We start from the raw sequence: 19,255 nt of genomic DNA on the forward strand, positions 1-19,255 counted from the left end.
GGCTTCCGTTCGCGCCATCTTCCCTTTCTCTCTCCCCTCTCGTCTTCTCCTCTTCTCCAGGGTCTTCTCTTGACTTGGATTCTTTCGGTGGCGTGTTGCTATCTAGCCGAACCAAGCTCTTCGTTTTGAGTTTCGGTTTCGTTTTTCCACACATTCCCCCCCAAAATGACGGAAGTCATTTTCTTTTACTGCTACGTAATTTCCAATGGGTACACTAGCTGTATCGGTCGCTTGAGCGTTGACCCTCCGGGCATTCTCAGGATGCACGATCGGATCTTTCCATCTCGTCCTGGGAACACCTTTTGGATTCTTGCAAGGCTCCATTGCTGCCGGGGTAGTTGCGAGTCTCGAAGGAGAACCAAGTCCCCAACCGCAAGGATTTTGCCTTGGCGTCGTTTTCCGTTGTGGAGATTTCGCAACTCTGCCAAGTATTCCTTGGTCCATATACGCCAGAAGGCTTTGATGGCCAGCTGTCCACGGGTCCAAAGCTTGTGCAGGCTGTCGTCAATATTGTCATCCTTAATCCCCACACTTGGTAGCGTTGTCAGTCGTTTGCCCGTCAAGAACAGGGAAGGACATAGTGGTTTCGGTTCCCCAGCCTCGTCATAGAGGTTAGTTAATGGTCTGGAGTTCAGTACTGCCTCTACTTCCGAAAGCACGGTTGCAAGCTCATCGAATGACAAATATCTTGAGCCAATTACTTTCTTCAGTGCAAGCTTGGTGGATCCAACGAGGCGTTCGTAGAACCCACCCCACCATGGAGCACGCTCAACTATGAACTTCCATTCAATGCGTGCGTTTGAGATGAAGTCAAGTGTTGCAGGATGGCGCAATGACTTCCAGAGCTGCGAAAGTTCTTTGTTTGCTCTTTTAAAAGACATGGCGTTGTCGCTGTATATGACTCGAGGGATTCCTCTCCTGGATATGAATCTCCTGAGTGCCATCAAGAACGATTCAGTGGACATGTCTCTTACGAGCTCAAGATGAACAGCTCTGGTTACGGCACAAGTGAACAATGTAACATACGACTTGTGCATTGCGCTCTCTCCTTTGACCAGAAGCGGTCCCGCAAAGTCGACACCCGTGACTTCAAACGGTTGTGCCTCGGTGACTCGGTCTCGCGGAAGCGGTGCGATTACCTCGGTGGCTGGACGAGCATTGAACCTCTGACAGGTCATGCACCCCTTAATTATTCTTTTCACCAGCTGGCGTGCACGCACCACGTAGAATTTCTCTCTCAGCTGTACGAGTGTGTCCCGCACTCCTCCGTGCAACACTTGAAGGTGACATCGGCGAGCGATCAGCTCCGCTAATCGGTGGCCGCTTGTTAACGCGATGGGATGCTGTTCGTTGTACGGCTTCTCACTTTGCTGGAGTCTTCCCGTGATTCGGAGCACACCGTCATTGTCCATGAACACGGGAATATCTCGGAGTGGTGAGTCTGCGGGAAAACGTTCCCCCGTTTGTGTGCATTCGATCTCTCGCTGCAGATCTTCACGCTGTGCTAGCCTTATCCAGTGTTTCTCGGCTTCGTCCAGTTCGCGTGTCGTTAACGAGCCAGATTCATTGCTGGTATGGCGCAACTTATGAACGTATCTCATAATCCAAGCTGTTACACGGAGAAGTCTCGCTGCTTCACTGTATCTTGTTATGTCCAGCACTGTCTGTGACGTGGAGCTTGTAGCCTGGAGAACTGCCGGAACCCTTTTTTCATCTGTTGCCGCCGAGGTGTTGCTGGGTGGCGAGTGATTTGGCCAGAAGTTCTCGGGCAACCCCATCCACTCAGGTCCTTTCCACCAGAGGGAACTTTCCACAAGCTGCTGACCGCTGAACCCTCGGGTCATGCAGTCTGCCGGATTTCCAGATCCAGGGCAGTGTTTCCAAAACGCAGGGTTCGTGATGCGTTGTATCTCGGTGACTCGATTCTGCACGAACTGCTTCCATTGGGACGGTTCGCCTGTCACCCAGTGCAGAGCCACAGTCGAGTCTGTCCAGAAGTATGTCTCCTGCGGTCGTTCCTTCAAGTTGTTCGTTATGTATCGGCCCAATCTAGCTGCCAACAAACAAGCCATCAGCTCCAGCCTCGGCAGTGTCAGCTGCTTGATAGGTGCGATCTTCGACTTGCCCATGAGGATACTAGACGTAGTATTGCCTTCCGCATCTGTAACACAGATGTACGCCACTGCCCCGTAGGCCACAGGGCTAGCATCGGCGAACACATGTAGCAACGTTTTCTGCGGAAGTCCAGTCGTGGCAGCACGGTAGCAACGTTGCACATGCACTCTTTGCAGTTCGTTCAGTTCACAACACCACTGCACCCACTTAGTGTCTAAGTCCTGCGGTAACACTGCGTCCCACTCCACGTTTCGTTGCCAGAGTTCCTGGAATAGGGCTTTGGCTCTAACGGTGAATGGTGTCAGCCATCCAAGTGGATCATACAGTCGAGCTGTAGTTTTTAGCACAGTTCTTTTCGTGCTTGTTCCAGGATCGGGCGGTGCGCTCGTTGTCGGCGTGAATGTGAGCTCGTCGCTGATGGGGTTCCATGTTAATCCCAGCACCTTGAGAACACCCGAGAGGTAACCTAGATGCCTGGATTCTTGACCGTCGCTGATGTGTTCACTCACTTCCTTGCTGTTCGTTGCCCATTTGTGCAGTTTCATGGAGGCAGCATTGAAGATAGCATTAGCTTCCGTGTAAATCTTCAAGGCTTCTTCCCCATTTTCTGCTCCAGTTAGGAGGTCGTCCACGTACAAGCAGTCCGCTAGAATTCTTGCAGTGACGGGATACTCTCCCTCCATGCTTCTGAGGTGGTTCTTTAGCGTTGCTGTAAGTAGGAAGGGACTTGCTGTTGTTCCGAACGGGACCCTCGTCATTCGCCACGCCTGCACTTTCGGCTTCAATTCAGTCGTTTCTGCTGCGGTCTCGAACCAAAGGAATCTCAAGGCGTCTCGGTCTTCTTCTCGTATTCCGATTTGTAGAAATGCCTTTTCGATGTCTGCCACTAACGCAATTCTGTGCCTTCGAAAGTTAAGCAGTAGTCCAACGAGGTCAGTTGTGAGGTTTGGGCCACTTTCAAGGTTTTGGTTGAGCGACTTTGCGTAGTTTCCATGTGATGACGCGTCGAATACCACTCGGACTCTCGTTGTGTCACTTGCCTCCCGTATCACCGGTTGGTGTGGCATGTAGTATATCGGTCCGTTGCTCACATCCTCTTCAACCACAGCCTCGGCCACGCCCTCCGTACAGTACTGTCGGATGACGTCATCGTAAGTTTGCAGCAGGTCAGGGTCTTTCTTGAGGCGGTTCGTTAGCTGCACCAAGCGTTTTTCCGCGACTTCCCTGTTGTCTTTGAGTTCGATGTTTTCCTTCCAGGGAAGGGCAACTTCATATCTACTCCCAACTTGCTTGATGTTTTCGTCAAACGAATCAAGTAGTTTTTGTTCTGGACAACCGGCCACATCGTCCGTTACTCCTATCGACTCCAACGTCCAAAAGCGTTCTAAATAGTTCGAGGCATCAGAGTCGTCAAGTGACACCTTCAGTGCAATTGTTTGCATGCACTGTGCTTCCCTGACTCTCGTTCCAACTGGGCCCTGTATGCACCATCCGAAAGCTGTTTCAACTGCTCGGAGTTTTCCATCCAAAGCCTTCGATCTTCCGGTCACAAGATCCCAGTAATGTTCTGAGCCAATAAGGAGGTCAATATCCCCTTGATCTTGGTCACCTGTACGGTCAGCCACAGCCTCTGATCCCATGAGATCTCGCAGGTGGGCTTCTGGAATTGGAACCTTCTGGTCGCAGATCACTTCGGTTTCCAAAACTTCAAGGTGGTGAACTTTCTTGTTCTGTGCCGTGACAGAAACTAGCACTCTCTTAAAGTCTCTTTCGGACTGACTTCCGCCGAACACACCGACCTTTAGTGCTTCGTATCCCACAACTTTGCACCCGAGTTTTTTGGATGCTCTCTTTGTGATGAACGAGCGTTGGCTTCCACCATCGAAGAGAGCTCGAAGTGAGGTGGCATTGTCCGCTCCTGCACAATGTACAGTTGCAGTCTGTAGTAAGACGACCGGTCTGGCGGCTTCGTTCGTTGTGGACTCCAAATTCACTGGAGCGGTGGTCACGCTGCTGGTGCTCAATGGTGCCTTTGGTGCGGTGAATTCTGGGTCGCACATCGTTGTGGCATGTCGTTTCGAGCACTTTGCACATTTGACGTTACTCCTGCACACATTTGAGCGGTGGTTGGGTCTTGTGCAGCGGAAGCATCGTCTTCCTGCCATGAGCCTTTTCTTCTTTTCTTCCAGCTTGATTTCAGCGCAACAAGCCGCAGTCTCGTGGCTCTTTTCTGTGCAGAAGAAACAGGCATCAGTCTTCGTTGTTTGGTGCAGTGTCGCCACCGATGACTTCGGATTGCCTCCTTTGTGCGGTTTGTAAACATTCTTGTGGTCGTTTTTAGCTCCGGGAAGGTGCGGTTTTGCATCCACGTTTGGCTGCACTTCTAAACCTTCGCGGCTTTTTACTTCGATGCGCAGAAAGGCAATCAGTCGGGAAAGGGACGACACCGTCGCTCCTTTTGTTGCACTTTTCTCTGATGATTTTTCGTGTGCATCCTCTGTAACCAGGGTTGCTTCGTGCAGTAGAGTCTGCTGCACCGAACTTTCCGCCGCTTGTTCTTTTGCAGTTGTTCTGTTGAAGTCGAGTAGTATTTCCTTCGGCAGGGAACGTTGTACCACGGGGAAGAGAAGCGCCTCGAATGTGTTTTGGTTTTGGCCAAGCGCTTCCAAGCCTCGGATGTGAGACAGGAGGGTATCGTATAACCGACGGAGGCCCCTCACGTCGTCCGCGCTCCTCACCGGCGGGACGCTCAAGAGCTTCCGCATGTGCGCCTGTATAAGCCCCTCTTCGTCGCCGAAACGAGATTTGAGCAGCTCCAAGGCGTCCTCGTAACATCGTGCTGTCGGAGGAAGGCCCTTGATGACACTCGCCGCGTCTCCTGTCACTGCTGCCTTGAGGTAGCCAAACTTATCCAACACCGTGAGTTCGCTGTTGGCGTTGATAACTTGGTCAAACTGCTCCCAGAACTCCTGCCAGCTAACGCTCTTTCCGTCGAACTTGAGCAGATCGAGCTTCGGTAGTTTCACTTTACAGGGCGGTGCCCCTGCTTTCTCGTTCTGTTGGGATGGCGTGGTTTCTGTTCTGGGTGGACGGTTCTCGCGAGCATCGTTTATCTCTTGCTTGAGCATAGCGATGTAAGTTACGATCTTGTCGCCGTACTCCAATGTTCGGGCGAAATTTTGCTCGGCCTCTTCGTCGGGTATGCGTGGTTCAATGGCGGCGTCTGCCTCGTTGAGCTGAGCCTGAATGGCGGAAATCCGCGCTAATAAAACTTTCAAATGTTTTTCGTTTTTCTCCTGGCTCTCGATATATGCGTCAGTTTCGGCAAGAAGTTTCGTCACCTGTGAACGCACGGCTGCGCGTTTTTGCTTCAGTCGTTCCATGGCTCCTGTGGGCGTCACCGTTGAATCCGCGGAGCTGGGCTGGTAGCGTTCTTCCCAGGCGGTTCTTTGTTCTTACGTTAGGTGACGAGATGCAGTGTCCTGGTCTCCCACCATCCCGGGTTTCGGCACCAACTTTTCTTTTTGTGGGAATCGTTGAAGGTAGGAGACGTCGTTTAGACACAAACACTTATTTATTTAACGGTTGTAAGGAGCTACAATAACCGTGCCTCTTGTTAGGCTTCCGTTCGCGCCATCTTCCCTTTCTCTCTCCCCTCTCGTCTTCTCCTCTTCTCCAGGGTCTTCTCTTGACTTGGATTCTTTCGGTGGCGTGTTGCTATCTAGCCGAACCAAGCTCTTCGTTTTGAGTTTCGGTTTCGTTTTTCCACATGCGTTGCGCCGGCGCGTTAAACCATACAACCAAACCAAAAGCCAAATCTTTTGATTGTTTTCAGACCCTGCCATCAGGTCATCCATCGCTGCCTCTAAATACAGAAAATAATATAACAGACCTCCCGTATCACAGCTTGAGTGTGCGGTATAGTAGAGGGCAAGTCCCGGAGAATCCTTCGCATAATTTTAACGCGAACAGGAAATTAGGAGCATATAAAGTGATAAGCTTGCCCACCGTATTCTAGGGCCTCACCGCAGGTCATCTTCCGCGCATCGCCGCGTACGCGAGCCGGCTATGCGGAGGTGATTAAATTCCCCTCACGGAGCCGGCTGCCAATTAAGACCGCAGGCAGCAACAATTAACGAAACACGGCTGCGAGAGATAAGGTTCTCCCGGTCACGTGACTAGCTGCTCCACTGAACCGCTCGTGACGCAGCCGAAGGCCGGCGCGACAGCAGCGCAAACGACACACACTTGAATCTAAACATACAGTAAGAAAAACAAGTTAGAGAGCCATTCTTATCTCGGCATTACTCGTGCGTCTTCACCCTTCTAGGCGCGAAGCAGCTGCGGGGCTGTTAAGCGTAACAATTCAAAGAGCCAACGGTCGTCGACCTGCAAGCGTTGTCGTTGTATACCGGTCAATGTGGGTGCATGAGCGTCCCCTTACGAAACGGAGAGCCGCAATGGTGGGCTTAACGACGCGAGAAACGACCCGATCGAAGACTGGCCGTCCGAAGCCACTGCGACGTGAAAAAGAGATCTGTAAAAGGGTGTCAGTGCTCCTGTCTCTGTTTTGTTTAAATGTAGCGTCATCACCCGGCCGGTGGACCTTTATACAGTATGACAATGTCCATGGGCTGAGAAACCTCCCGTTAAATAAAACTGACCGCAATGTTTTGGGCCGTCGTAATTATCACCCGGTTATCCCTTTCAAGTAATACAAGTTCTGTCGTCGCGTGTCGTCAATGGCTTCCAAAGTTTTTGTTGTTGTTGTTGTTGTTGTTGTTGCCCATTGGAAGCGTTTTGTCGTGAAGTTGGCATTAACACGCTGGAACTGTTGGAGAAAACAAATGATTACATATAGCGATTTAATTACTGGTACGCTATACTAAACCATTTAACTTAAAAGCTTTTGGGCACAATAGTTGTCTGCTACTAAACGTAAAGCCCGATTTGATCTCGCAGGAGTGACTCGATGCATGTTTGTCTACAACACTGGACGCAACAAATTACTTCGGTATACATCAAATCAGAACGAGGATCTTCGGTTTGGTCCTCCCTCAACGATTTCTGAAATAACGCGCATATATTTTAAACCTCGACATGTGGCACTGTATCCTTTCTTATTCAGATGGCGTGAGCGGAGTGTTATGGCATTGCTTCCCGCCCTGTACCTTTTGTTTCCCCAAACAGGTGTGGCAACAATGGCTGGTGCTGCTAACAGAGATTGAAGCACGACCCAAACGTTGAGAACGACAAGCAATTGTTTCTTTGTCAAATTCTGCTTTTGTAATCCGCATCGATTAAGTTAGCAATCAACGGTATGCCACTTGGAACTCCTTGGAATCAGAGCCATAAAAGACACCGAGAAGTGATGGTTTATGGAGAGCGTTTTGGGTAAATATCCCCTGCCCCCCTCCCACCTTAGCTCCCTCCTCCCTCCACGATTGGCCTTGGGGCCTCAGAAGTGCATTACAGATTCCTCCAATGCGCAGGTTCAACCGCCTCTACACTCATCACATCTTCGGCTTTGCTGCATGCAGATTCGAAGGTAGACTATACGTCAAAAACAGCGCTAATGTGTTAAGAACACCCTGAACAAGCCAACAAGCCTGCGGATTCGTCTCGCACGGCCCGTCGAAATGTTTCGGCTTCACCGTCAAAAATACACATAAAGAGATCACATCATTCAGAAGAACGGCAACATACTTCCCTCATTCATGGCGTAATCTAAGTACAATCAAGCAGATTATCGTGATATAAAAACAACCCAACCCTACACTCAGAAAGCTGGTTGCTTATAATCGGTCATTGGTAACCTTTCTAAGCTCGTTGCTTACTATTCACTGGGTCATTCTTAACCCTTCTCTATTCAAAACGGCAGCTTTGATACGACATGCCTTGTAGCATAATTTACATAAATAAAAGACAACACACGAGCAAACATAATCTCGAAAATGCGCGCATTCCTCAACAACTAACTTCCCATACCACAGCCTGTAGATAAGCATAAACTATGCTGCCTCTGTCCTGGCCTCCCCATTTTTGACGTATACGATAGGTGAACGGAAGCATTTCGAAGAGCCTGACTCGACTCGAGGCTGGTTGCAATGCCCCCTGGCTGTAACGATGACGAAAATTATCAAATGCACGCGGGTGAAATAAATATTCGAATTGCATCCGCCAAAAAGGCAAGTCACTGAACATTTACCCACATTTTTTGGCTCTGTATTAAAGGGACCCTGCAACACTTTTTTCAACTTTGTTGAAATCCTAAATGCTTGCAGAAGAACGTATACACCCAACACACCCAGTACTTAGATTAGGGGGTCGCAAAGTACCTCGGCCAAAAACTACTGCTCTATCCCCATCAGATAACTTCAAGCGATTTTTCTCCTTTTCCCGGTTTTGATGTTCTTCGACGGCCCGAATTACGTCACTGAGGACATTTAGCGGCTGTTGGCCAGTTTCCTTTAGTTGCAGCAATGTACGCTTTTCCATAGCAACTTTAAAAGCCACAAAAACAAAGCAGAAACGGAAGGTGTATCTAGTTGCGACGAGCAAATCACGCAGTGCCGCTCCGTGCTGTCGATAACTGTAGCTTTCGCAGTGATTCCAGAGACGAAGGAAAGAGTGAAAGCGTTTATCGAAAGTGTTGCAGGGTCCCTTTAACCTACAGCTATAAGCCGTACACTAAGCATTGTGTATCTTGCTGGTCTTCATTTGACAGTTTCGATGCTACGTTAAACCACTGCACTTTTTACGCTGAAATTGAGCGCGAGCCAGATGTCAACAGGGTACGAAAACAACACAACGCAGAATCACTTTTACAATGCCTTAAAAAAGCGTAACTGTCGGGAGTTGCAGCTTAAATGCTTTCGCTACAAGGGTAATGAACCGTTACGGCAGAACGTACTTTTTTTTCAGCTTAATGTTTTATTTCCCTGCGCTGTCCCCCGTCCAAGAAAAAAAAGAACACCGAAGCTAAAAAATTTCAATTTATTCCAGTCCCATTTATTGTTGCCCGACCTCTCGCGCCATTAACTTTCAGTAGCGCTGTCTCCCGAAAATCACGCGCCACTTATTGCCTTTACTGTGCCTTTCTTTTTTTTTTTTTTTTTTTGTTAAGACCGAAAATTTGAGGGTAAGCGTTCGAACTGAAAGCGATACAAGCGATACACTTTGTTGCTTGCGCTTGTTTCTTTAACTTAGTCCCCTTTGCTTCCCCTCTGGTCATTTAAGTCGCCTGAATTACAAATAATATTTCTGTAAAAAGCAATGCTATTACGCATAAAAGAAGAAGTAAACTACTATTTAAATATGTTCACAATCACTCAATTTTGAAGGAAGTACAAATGCTTTTGCTACTTCTAACGCATCACGCCAAAGCACTGCAAACGAAATGTATGTGTTAGTTTTATGCTCTTTTTTTTCTTACCACACCAAGCGCCCATCCACGAGTTTCGTCCCACAATGACACGCTGTCGCCTTCCAAAGAAACGCGGCTACATACTAAGGACCTGGGCTGTAAAAATTAAATGCTCATTATCGGCGTCTCATGAGAGCCAAATGAGCTTCACGTAGGATTACACAAAACTCTAAAGGCTGAAAAAGGCGGGTATATTCAACATGAAGCTCAGCTGACAGCAAACGTAAAAACGGGTGGAGATATAAGATGCAGGCGTAATGGAGATATCGCACATATTTTATGCTATAACAGGCACGTTAAGCGGAAGTATCACTCCTCCAAAATAGCCAAACATTGATAGAAGCCTTCAAATTGTCGCTCCAGATAGTGGAATAAACGAATTTAAATAATTGTCGTAGGCTCAGCTGGGAGCAGAAAAGTCCATTTACGCAGCAAGAAACTTGTAGAATACATACAGCACGGGTTAACCCAGGTTAAGAGCCTGTAAGCATTTTCGAGGCATCTAGCTTGCTCTGCAATTGTAAACAAACTGGGATGGAAACATTTTCGGGAGCACACATGCATCAAGAGTGCTGAACTCTGGATAGTTGTGAAAATTCCTGGAATAAATTTTGCGTTCTGCAATGACGCGCCTACGAAGTCGAGATGTTAATAGCGAAGAAAACAAAAACGGTTCGGTCTTCGTTGGCATCTATTGTTAGCCCATAAACAAAACAAATAGTCCAGTATTCGAACAGACTTCTACAGAATAGAAAAAAAAGACCGAATTTCTCACGCTAATATATATTTTTGCCCCAAGGCAGTGCTGCTTTTCAAGCTTACTATATCGCTGTTGGGATGGTTCCTGGGGAAAAAGACAGTAATCTTTCTGCACAAACTTCAAAGTTTTATCTGAAAGTTGCGTTCAACAAGTCAAACACCAAACTTTGTACGGAGTGTACCAAAGATAATCCTGTTTATACAGCGCCTCAAAGATAATTCCTCCTGCGAGCTCTCAGAGACAAAGTCCATCTAAGTTACTTAAAACGAAATATAAGCAGTTAAGCATAATTGCACACTTTAAGGTAATGTTTCACACTTAGATGAGCACTGTTTAAAAGCAGACACAAATGAATAAAACAAAGTAAACAACAAGAAGAGAACGCGCCAGCGGGAGCGGATATTTTGTCGTCAAGGGCAGTTAACTTTTGCATGTCCCACAAGTAAAAACATGTTATCAGCAAATATCTGTGTGACCACGTAAACAAGGGTTAGAACAGACGATAATGAGAAGAGATTGAGTACTGTCGATGTGGGGTTCCATATGCGGAAACAACACTTTCAGTATTACCGGGCTGAATATACGCAAGAAACATCCCAAACAGATACGAAAACCTAGTGCGGCAGGTCGTATTCAATTAGGGTAAATAAATGGGCAACTTAATTGTACCTGACGGGAACCGAGTAATTATTTGCAGCAAGACTTTCTGCACCGCGCGCTCAGTTTCTGGGCGCAGTTGACATGCGATGGCTGTAAACGCCACGAGTTTCCCTTTCCGTTTTAACCGACAGCACTTTTTCGTTTTTATATTTATCCCCAGAGGTCGTCAAGTTTCGCTTAAATGACGTGCACCGCAGCGATGCGCGCAATTGTAAAGAGAAAAAAAAAATGGTGGAAGGGAGGCAGCAACGTCAATAACTGTCATGCCAGCCATGCCCACACTCAGCAAAATAACCAACTAGCACAACACGAATAAAAATGTCACGCGATGAGCTCTTACTGACATCAAAATGGCGATTGCTTGCTGCAAACTGTCGCCGAGCGACGACGACAACGACGTACTATCTCGGCAATAAAAAATGGCGATCGAGGCCATCATCACTTCTGCGCTGACAATTGAGCGGTTAGTGTCAGCTCCGCGCTGCGGGTAACGTCGACTGCGGGCGTAGAATCACCCGGAGCGAAATATGTGGCCGTACGACGATAGAGTTCGATTCATTGAGCGTTCCCAGGGCCGCAATATCAGGCTCGGCCAGTGTTTATATCCGCGGAAGCGGGCTTATAACCGTGGGAGAGGGGAGCGAGTGAGAGACATCCGCGGCTAAAAGAAACAGTTTGTAGCAGACGCCGGCAAGCGCGTAGGCTTAGTGCGAACGATCTCGGGAGCTGGGGCGGCGGAGATGCACGGTCGTGAGCAACCCAAGGCGTCCGAACGGGCCTCGAGGCGATCTCGAGCAGGCGAACGGGGCTGACAGGAATCCGGGCGGGAGCCCCGCGCGAGTCGTCGGCTCTCTCGTAGCGCGCCTACCCGCAAATCCATCCGTGGTGTTGGACTTCCGGGCCCTGACGGCGGTCCGTCTCAGATGTCGCAACCCTCCGGGACTCGCGCTTGATACAGCCGGGGACAAGCGTTCGCTCTTTTCTCGACGCAATCGGTGATCATCGCGGGGCAAAAGCGGGACGCGGCGAGTGATAGAAAAGCGACGTGCCCGTCGCTGCCTTACCTTCGGAGCGCAGCCATCTTGCGCGTCGAAGCGGGCCGCGCTTGGTGCGGCGCCACCATCGCCTCCCCGTTGCACGCAGAATCCGGGCTCGACCAGCGTACCCCGCGTCGTCGGCGAGGCGGAGGAGGAACGGCCCGTTGGTGAGGAGGACCCTGCAACTTTGGGCGGCGGGAAGAGAAAGAGAAAACGTTGCGCTGTGAGGAGAGGAGAGCCGGGAGTCCCTTTCAGGCGCCAGTGCCGCCACGACTGCATTCGGCGGCGGCGCTTTATGCCGCAATGAACGCATAAAAACGGCTGAAAAAGTGTTTGAAGCGCCTTGGTCGTGAATAAGTGGTCCGTGGGGGGAATGCTTGTCGCTGGCAGCATGAGCGCTGTCGCCTCCTTTGACTATTTTCTGCTTTTTTTACGCGGGGAAAATACTTTGATAAAGGATGCCACGAACAGTGGCGCAGTCGACAGGCTCGGCGAGCTCGACAGGGCGCTCGAACTTGCGAATGACCTGGGCCGTACGCGCATGAGTAATCGGTCGAACACAATGCCAAGCGCTGGTAATGTCACTTGCTGTACTGACTAAACAACTTTAGCAAAGATCAAGCGCAGAAGAGGCAGACGCAATACGCGCGTAACGCTGCGCTGGATGCCATTCAACTTTTTGGCGCAACGACATTTGATCCGCGCTGGCGTATGTTCTTATCAAGTGTAATGTTGTCATAATAAATTGATAGACCCAATGAGGGAGTGCACTATGTAACACTGAAGAGGAAGCAGGGGGCTGAGGAAGAATTCTCTCAATAAGTGCGCATGCCACTCTATGCGGACATTGAACTTGCCAGAAAAAACAACGAAACGGTACCTTAAAACAAGGAAACTGGACTTTTTTTTCTTTTTAGGGCAATCATCTACAGAAGTATGACCTGTCACAAAAGTATGAAACAAACTTAGAAGTGCTGAAAAAAAAAAAGCTGTTATATACCGGCGGAACCTTCCAAGGTATTTAGACGGCGAAGGTCTTCATGTCCACCTCCGCAGGGATGTTGTGAGAGATGCAAAATTAATAACGCCGCCAAGAAAGTTTCCCATTCGTCGCTCGGCAGAAAGTGAGCATGTCCAAGCGGGTATAATACGCATCGCGGTGTAGAACTTGTGCCAGAAACACGCTGTGGCAAGGTCGTCGAGCATTGATTCGCGGTTGCCTCCGTACAATTATCTCTAACCGCCAATTAGGTGAAGGCAGCCGTCTCTTCCTGCCTGAGCACAAATAGTCTTTCACTGACGAAGAGGACACAAGGAAAAACAAAGCCGACGGGAACGGGGAAGCCTCGTATGCAACCCTTGCGCCGAATCCCATTACGATGTATGTTAATTTTTGTTGGTTATGCTGCAATGAAAACCAAAGTTGGCTTGGACCTCTCCATTAAGTTCATTTTTTTTAAATTTCTTGTTAATGGAACAGATCATTCATACAAGCCCTAGCATTGTGGTTTTTAATCGCCCGATGTTACAATACAAAGTGCAGAAGCTTCCGCCAAATTAAAAAAAGAAAACAGTGGCTGTTGAGGGAACTTCTTTCGTGGTAAATTTAAATGTAAATCTAATCAGCCTCCCTCCTTTCCCACCGTACATAACAACGCAAATTGCCATCACATTCATCCATGAAAATGACTTAGCCTTGTAGACACGTTATGGGTGTACGGTACGCTCTATTTAAATACTTGTCTGTCAGCTTGCGGATATCTGTGGAATTTGTGTAACGTCAGAGCCTTCCCACGATTTAAATAAATGTTTCGACTTTGCGTGTAGAAAACCGCATCGCAAGCTACGATTTAGCATCTTGGGCTATTATTTACTCGAATTAAATTACGATGTTGCTGTCTTGTTGACCAAACAAAACAAAAACGGTTGTTTCCCATAGACAAAGAGCTTCAAAGGTAGGAAATGGGCTGTGCTTGCTCAAGGAGCGAATCAACTTGATGATTGCTAATTAATAATAAACTATTCGATGCTTGGAGGTAATTTCAATCTTGCTGCAGAAATTTTTAGGAGCGCCTAATAGCTGCATAACGGTGAGTTCTAAGCCGATTTCTAAGCGGCTGTTGAGCAGTTTCTTTACATGTGGTTTGAGGGAGCGCGCCAATTAATCTGGCTGCGACAGGACATGATCGAGCTGCAGCACTGCATTTAGGAAAAACTGGTTGTGCGCCTCTACTCTCCGCAGCAACAGCTGGCGCCGCCTGCGCATCTATATTTGCGTTCTTGTTCACGTGAATTTCTGGAATAAGTGCGGCTTACGACAGAATCCTTTTCTTTCCACTGCACCTCTTTTCGAAAACACTTCCGCCTCTTTCGACTAAAACCGCTGCTCAAAAAATATTGCTAATTTTATATTTAGCCCACTTGAGTGAATCGATAAAAAGTCTGTTTTTGTAAACAGAATCGTAAACCGGTACACTGAGCATTTGTTTTCAAATCAAAATGCCCGTTAAAAATATATACTCCACCCCCTGAAAACAAAAGCAAAAAAACAATCGCTGTAACCGCTATCTACTTATAAACAAGCAGAAGGGCAATATGTATGTCCGGTGTCCATTATTGGGTTCAAAGACCTAAAAAAGCTTCCCAAAATTTGAGTCTTGCGACTCTAGCCTAAAAGAAAACATGAAGGAAGAAGGTTGCGATTTAGCCTGAAAGAAAACAACAACAAGGTCTTGCCATATATAAACATGAACGAAGAAGGTTGCGATCCTTCCCTGTTCTCGTCGGAATCAATCCGTCATTTCTCCGCGCATTACACGTCGCCACTGATGCTTGTCGTCGTTGTCGCCCAAGTTTGCCGAAAAGAAAGGTGAGGAGGGCAGCTTCGCAGGGCGAAGGTACGCAAAGAGAACGTGAGTGAAAAAAAGAAAGGAAGCGCAGCCACAGCAGCAGGGGTCTGCCGACCGACCAAAGACACGCCACCATCGAGACAGCTGCGAGCACCAAGCGTTTGCCCCTATGCGCTGCAGTTCCAGGAGCGTCAACTTCCTCGTCCTCCAAAATCACGCCTTTGCTTTCGCAGCTAACACAAAGTTCGCATTCGATCAACCAACTCTTTTTAATGATGGGGCCCCGATGCCTGTTAGCTAGAGGGCGACGACCAGGGTCACCTGCAGCCATAGAAGGAATTCTGCGCACCCTCTCCCAGACACACGGCGACCAGTGGACGTGCAGTGCATTCTGATGCGGAGGACGAACTTCGGGGCAGGCGAGGGGAAGGCAGCGGGCACGACGGAAGGGGGGTCTGGCCCCTTCACCGCAAGGTCCGAGAAGACGAGACAGAAGGTGGTGCACGCTGGCCGCTCTCTGGGACGGGCGACGAGCGTCCATCTGCTGCCGCCGTTTCCCGTCCGGCGCTAATGCTCCGCTGCGAGCGGTGCTCTGGGGTCGCCCTGGAGCACGCCACGGGGTCGGCGCTCATTTGGAACTTCGTGTGCATCGGAGAGCACGCACTCGTCGGAGCGGCGGTCGTGAGGTGAAAGAGCGAGTGCCCCGTCAACCGCTGGGAAACAAGGTTGTTGGACTCCGGCCGGGACAACTTATTGCCGCCGATGAATGGAGACTTTTGACACCCCACTTTCCACCTCGCGCCTTTTTTTCTGTCCTGCTGGCCTTACAATGACAGCAAGCAAGCATTTTCTCCTGCAAATGAAGGCTTAACGCTGTGTAAATAGTCTCACTGTATGTAGCGGTGCACTGGATAGGGTGTGTTGTTTAATTATGTATCGCTTTGTTTACTTTGTTTCCTGCTAACTTTTTTATTCGTTTGCTTAGAATCGAAATGCACGTCGGTATTTTTTCGGTTCTTTTTTTTTTTGCGTATAGACCGTTCTGCACCCAATATTTCACCGGAGAAGCGCCAAGCGATGCGTTACCATGCAGCAACAGCCATGCAAGGGGAAGAAATGAGGAGCCCCAAATTTTTATCCTTAGGAACTTAAAAATAAGCAGACACAGCGCACGTTCTTGAGACTCTTCTAAATAACAAGATGCTTAGGTTGGCCGCTGCTTGGTGTTCAAAATAAAGCCTTTATACATCATACGCCTCCACTTCAATTGAAGAGAACCTCTTCCCGGTGACGTGCTTTCATCCACACGCCGAATCCAGAACTACCGTAATGTTCAAATAAAAACGGACCCCGCCGAGGTTGTGGCTGGGCATAAAAAAGCTTTCTGTCGTGTGAACAGCCTGCCACGGACGAAAGACAGACAGAAGGATCACAACCAGGCCGCATCGGGAACGAGGATGAGGGCTGCGACTATATACCGTGAACAAGTAGTTATTAAAAATACACAGCATGGTGTAACCAGACTTCTTACTGTTTCCTGTCGCCTTAGCACGAAGCAAATTTCTCTGGGGGCCCACTATTTCTAATATTTTTTATTTTATGTTCAATATACACTATCTGAATTTTGGGATGCATCAAATTTTTTGTTGCGAAGGAAAGTTTGACATCCACCTCAATGCAGCCGTACGGCTACGAAGGAAAGCTGTACAGCTTTCTCAGAAACTTCGCAGTTGAAGAAAAATTCGTCCTGGTGCAGGATTCCTCCTGCTTAGCTCAGTTGGTAGAGCGACTGCTCCGGTTAAGCGGTGGACCTGGGATCGAATCCTGGACCTGGACGAATTTTTCTATTACCTTGGGGATTTCCCCTAAACCCGGTCGATTAACACCTGTCCATCACTTCGAGTTGTTGATCCATTCGCTCTCGCGCTACAAACGGCTACCCTCCTGGTTAGCTCAGTTGGTAGAGCGACTGCTCCGGTTAAGCGGTGGTCCCTGGTTCGAATCCTGGACCAGGACGAATTTTTTTTCCTCTGCGAAGTTGCTGAGAAAGCTGTATAGCCTTCCTTTCTAGCCGTACGGCTGCATTGAGGTGGATGTCAAACTTTCCTTCGCAGAAACTTACTCCGTTCACCTTGGAGATTTCCCCTAATTCTGGTCGATTAAATTTGTTGGTTGTTCTTGTGTTCGATATAAGGAGTTGTGAACGTAATACCTGATCTTACCGCCTTGTCACACCGGTGTAAAATTTAGCTATTCTGCAGGCTTTATGCACCTATATTTTTGTATGTGTGCGTGTATCCGCGGAGCCGAATGGATCAGGCATGTTCTGACTTATAAATTGGCCCTTCGAGTATGGTTAACCAGCATCATGCTGCGCATTCGAGAGTAGATATAACTCCCGGGGAACATTCAGGAATTCTCGAGCCAACCGCAAAGCCGTCAAGGAGTGCAGACCCTTTGTCGCCCTTTCAATGGGCGCTCGCGTCTTCTCATATCGTGCCACGAAGTTCCTTCCGCGCCACAAACTACGGCCTCTAAGGGCCGCTTTCAGTTTTCAATGCCCGGTACATAGATGCTGGCTCTTGTTTATAACGTCTTTTCTCTCTATTTTCGTTTCTTCCGTTTACCCTTGGACACGATAACAGTGCGGAATGCGGCACGTCGCAAATCATCGTGAAAACACCCGCAAAACGAGGAAGGCAATCGGGAACGTGTGTCCCAAGTATGCTGCTTGGCACACAGCGTGCACGTCCAGTTCTGCGCGCGGACAAACTTGTTTTGGCGCTGCTAGGCCGCCGCATTCCGATCAAACGACCCCCGTTGCCGCCGGCGAGCCATCATTGTCGAGGAGAGATAGCGTACCACACCAGCGAGCCCAAGAATGAAACACACCGCGCCTGGCCCGGCGTAAATCGACGCCAACGTCAGGAGCGTGTAAACGCGCGCGACAACTTCACACACACACGCACAAAAAAAAAAAGGCAACACGGAGAGAACAGAGCGTGGACTAGAAGAGAAGAAAAAGCAACTGACCTCGTAGCGGAACGACAGCATTCTTAGGTGCGACGTCAGAGGAGGGGCCCCTTTTTTCTCGTTCCAACCGCGAATGGCCAAAACTCCGCGCTGACTATAACGATGACCTCAGGACGACGAGGCGACCGAACGCGCCGCCATTTGCGGTTCGGGGACAGCGGCGGTGCACGGGTCGAGTCCTTCGCGTCAAGTGCGGGCGACGAGCGCCTCGCCGGACGAGGTACTAAAGGCGTGTGCCGTACAGGGCGACGACGAAAGCGACGGGAAGGAGGGGCGCCTGTTCACGAGGAAATAAATATTTGTTCTCTCGAAGAGGGGGCGGCATTTAGCAAGTCGGCGTATCAAGAAAAAAAAAAAAAAAACACGGCTTGGAAACCTCGCAACCGGACGTGAATACTCGCAGAAACCGTACACGAACACGCATAGTAAGAGAAAGAGAGAGGGGGAATCTGAGAGGATTCTACAACAAACAAGAATATACTGAAGCAAAGTCATGAACTGCCGAAGATTCTTATCTGTGCCCGTGCTGTGCAACCCCTAAATACGGTTTATGCGCTGTTTGTTTCGCCTTGCTTTCGCCATCAACGTAGGGCCTGCAGCTCCGCTGAACCGAGAAAGGGGATGTTGAACGTGGAGGGGAGAGGGCGATGTATTAAATCTGGAGAGACAGAATAGAATAACGAAGCTGCCACACTGAATGCATAGGCATAAGAAAGTATGGCGGGAAGAGAGACGAGAGGGGGAAAAAAAATGAGCGGTGGAGGCAGGCGAAGTGCGTCAGGTTATCAACAAATTTTGTGGAACTGAGGCGTTTCTGTGCGGCACTGCCGGTGTGACGACGCCGACGGCGCTCGCGATCCAACGAGACCTGAAGAGGATGGAGAGAGGGCTGCTCGCCGGACGGTATGCGTGCGCTTTTGCGTAATTTATTTCGCCAGGCCGCTGTCGCCGGAAATATTGGTATGCATGTATTCAGGCTCGCCGAGGGGCTCTCTACCGACGCGCTTCCCTGATTGTGCCTACGCGAGGAGCGCGCCGAAGAAATAAGTGAAGGAAAAATGGGAGAAAAATGCCAAAAAGGGGCCTGCTCACCACACCGAGAAGCAGATTCGGAGCAATGGAAAGCAGTTTTTCTGAGCAGCAGCTGCGCAGACTAAGCTTGGGCCTTGCAGGTATGACGCTCGCTAATTTTGATCTTTTCGATCAGGTTGGTTGAGAGTTCGATGCTGCTAGTAGGATTCTTTTTCTAGTAGTCTAACATCTAGAGTGCGGGGCGAGAATGGACAAATTCGTTCCCTTAAGCTGGATTTATTGCTTCCAAAAATAACGCAGGTTTCGTTGCCTACAGTGATTGTCCTCCCTCCCCCTTTTCCCC

At 49.0% G+C, this 19,255-nt stretch overlaps 2 long non-coding RNA genes across 4 annotated transcripts in view; one reads left to right on the forward strand and one right to left on the reverse strand.

Annotated features, from left to right (window-relative positions):
• Nucleotides 1–18,198, reverse strand: part of LOC144178893 (uncharacterized) — a 145,640-nt gene extending 127,442 nt beyond the window's left edge. The window contains exons 1-2 of one of the 2 annotated variants that reach the window (XR_013324088.1): nucleotides 17,881–18,198; nucleotides 12,026–12,183 (exon numbers count right to left, since the gene is read on the reverse strand). This is a non-coding gene — a long non-coding RNA (uncharacterized LOC144178893). The remainder of the gene's footprint in view (nucleotides 1–12,025; nucleotides 12,184–17,880) is intronic. The other variant, XR_013324087.1, reaches the window with a different exon arrangement.
• LOC144178895 (uncharacterized) overlaps nucleotides 1–19,255 on the forward strand; it is a 191,553-nt gene that overhangs the window by 119,731 nt on the left and 52,567 nt on the right. The window lies entirely within an intron of this gene.

Source organism: Haemaphysalis longicornis, unplaced genomic scaffold, assembly GCF_048455015.1.
Source record: "Haemaphysalis longicornis isolate Haplotype H1 unplaced genomic scaffold, Haemaphysalis longicornis Haplotype H1 scaffold_4, whole genome shotgun sequence".
In the NCBI taxonomy this organism is placed as follows: Eukaryota; Metazoa; Arthropoda; class Arachnida; order Ixodida; family Ixodidae; genus Haemaphysalis; species Haemaphysalis longicornis.